Source organism: Anopheles stephensi, unplaced genomic scaffold (assembly GCF_013141755.1).
Source record: "Anopheles stephensi strain Indian unplaced genomic scaffold, UCI_ANSTEP_V1.0 ucontig136, whole genome shotgun sequence".
Taxonomy (NCBI): Eukaryota; Metazoa; Arthropoda; class Insecta; order Diptera; family Culicidae; genus Anopheles; species Anopheles stephensi.
This window is the reverse complement of record NW_023405054.1, coordinates 39,862-42,599: the sequence shown is the minus strand read 5'-3', so window position 1 is coordinate 42,599 and position 2,738 is coordinate 39,862. Positions and strand designations below refer to the sequence as shown.

The 2,738-nt window shown below is 37.0% G+C and overlaps 1 long non-coding RNA gene across 1 annotated transcript; it reads right to left on the bottom strand.

Annotated features, from left to right (window-relative positions):
• Nucleotides 1-1,102: 1,102 nt before the first annotated feature.
• On the bottom strand, nt 1,103-2,482 carry LOC118515302. The gene is made up of 2 exons (XR_004907016.1): nt 2,012-2,482; nt 1,103-1,905 (listed from the first exon to the last, which is right to left on the bottom strand). It is a non-coding gene; the product is annotated as an uncharacterized LOC118515302 (long non-coding RNA).
• Between the last annotated feature and the right edge of the window lie 256 nt (nt 2,483-2,738).

Genomic DNA, 2,738 nt, shown 5'->3' with positions numbered 1-2,738 from the left:
TGATTTATAATGATCTATATGTTTAAAAAGAAATACTAAACCAAATATCCACCCGTTTTGAAAATGTTTCTAATTCTTCAAGGTACTAGTGCTTGTAGATAATAGCTGAGCAGCTTTTCAGTTTTTCGTTCTTTCTTGTGGCGTAATCTATTTTTTGTACGTTTGAATAATGGTGTTATATCGGTCTTAATACAATTTATAAATAGAAAGTAAATCCATTTTAGATTTTTTTTTATTATGCAACCAACATCGACCATATAAAGCCAGTTTCGAAGTACTATGTAATATTGTACACGTCGGAACATAACATTTTTCCATGTTATCGTAGGATTCACAAAACAAGGATTTGTAGTTATGTGCTACTATTTTTCCAGTAACGACATTGATGCTTTTTATGATACAGACGACTTACAATTTGCAATAATATATCTTCCCTCACTACTGGTCAAACCCAAAGAATATTTGTTGTTTTCTGATTTTTAAAAGCCCAAGAAAGCTAACAACTTGTACAATCGAGTGATCTCACAATTTCGTTAAATGTTGAATCGTACTCCATATATTTTTTTCACTTTCATTTTATCAAACTTAAAAAACCACTCATGTTAACATGAGGAAAAGCATTAGTAATGTGATAATAAAACACAGTTTTGTTGCTTTTTATTTCGTTCTTTGAAATGAAAAATGTTTTAATAATCGATCTCTTAATTTTTTGTCATTCTATTCAAAACGGTTGATTAAATTATTTTATTACTGGTTACAGGGGAAAGCACGGGACACATAACGTATTAAAACATCGATAAACTAATTTGCTGAGCTGTTTGATGGTGTAGATATCCTGAGACCGAAAGCCGAAAGGATGGTTAATGAACATGAAGCAGATGCCGGACTCATGCCCCACCTTCAAGGTTCGTCCGCGACTCGGTTGGCACAAGGCGTAGAAGAGTATAGCGAACTCGTTAACTGTATCAGGCGGAGTCGAACTCGGAAGCCGCCACGGTTCGAAGATTGCAGCGGTTTACTGAGTTTCTTTCTTTCGGCTACGTGTCCATTTCGGATAAACTTGTTCGAAAGAGTGGGCAAGTAGTAGAAACTAGTAGTAAGATACAATGTGCAGTAACAAGAGTAATGAACACAATGTGATCAACTTTAATGAAGCCAAATTATAAATATTAACATAAGTTTACAAACAAGTTTTCCTATATACTAAAGCAGAGAGCAATAAGAGCCGGTCTCTACATATCTCAATCAACTAGTTCATTCGTAACTTCTAAGCTATGTTTAGTCCGCAAATGAAATAACGATGGTTTTGTAGAAGTAGTTTTAATCACTAGATACATTAACAATATCCTTACTTATTTTTGCTGAGCACTTTGACTCCCTGGACATCGAAGTGAAAGTTCTTTCTTTTCAATCACCTTCAAAAAATGTCTTAAGTATGTGATGATTCTGTTAATGGCAAATTTTACCGTCCTGGCTACAACGTCGACGTTGTTCGTTTATCGCTGTCCATATAACACTGAATGAAATGTGTATTCATATATATTCGTCGTTTTGAAAGAAAGCGTTTAAACGCTGAGTAAAGTTGTTCCGTTTCATTGAATCGTTAAATAAAAATAATGAACAGCAAATACAGCTTTAAAATAGACTTATTGTAAACGGTTGGCACCTGCACACGTTGGGTTGTGTTGTTCACGAATAAAAATTACAAATTTTCCCTCTTGCCTTAAATATTGAATGCCCCGTAAACAGTTTACAGTATCATTCAATATAAACGTTCTTACACCGATGATCGATGGAGTCCTTACCTGGATCCAGTGGAGGCAGCACATCATGATACTGATACTTTACGGTCCACGCACTGGTGGTGCTGGTGCTTTCAAATCATAGTGAAACTTTCCGAACAATCTGATGGCAGAGAATCGAATTAGTCGTTCGTTGAAACCACAGATGAATGAAGAATAGAGGAAGCATCCATACAATCTACTGGACAACGAATGCATAAAATACTTACCTACGCATAATTGCTAATGCTATCCAGTGAAGCATTATACGCCTGACGGGTACGAAAGATAAGGGTTTCGAGGTGGATGCGGCACAATTCTATCCTATTCCTTGTAATTTATGGTACTTAGCACGAGAATCGAACAGCTTCACTTAATCTACCAGTGTAATTTTATCGAGTGGTATGCCGTAATTCGATACGTCCGATAGGCCTTTGGTAGCTGTATGAAGAAAACAACGTCACGCAAATTTCTTTTTAGAGCTGGTAAAGGAACTGTTTATCTTCAGTGCTATGTGCAACGACGATGATAAATGTAGAAACTTGGTTTACTGAACCGAAAAACGATGCTTTATGTTTGTTTATTTTGGTAGTCCCAAACCATATGATTAAGTAAACAAACTTTGAAGTTTCTCGACCGGCCAAAATCCAAAATGTCTACCTGCCAAATCGACAAAAATTCACCTTCTAAATATATACACCTTGATCCCCCCACCACTGATGCACTTTTTGGACCACGTAGCTTTCGCACTAATTGGCCGATTTTTACCCCGTTTTCGGCTCGCACAACATTTGGGCCACCTTATCGACCGTTTTCACTCACTTCCAAACCTGAGAAATCGGGGATTTCCCGAGAAATGGTGTGCCTACCAACTTTGACGGCTGTTGTTGTTGTTGTTGGTGGTGGTGTGGCCTACAACTTACACGCGCCACATTTCGTTCTAAAAGCAGCGAAAAA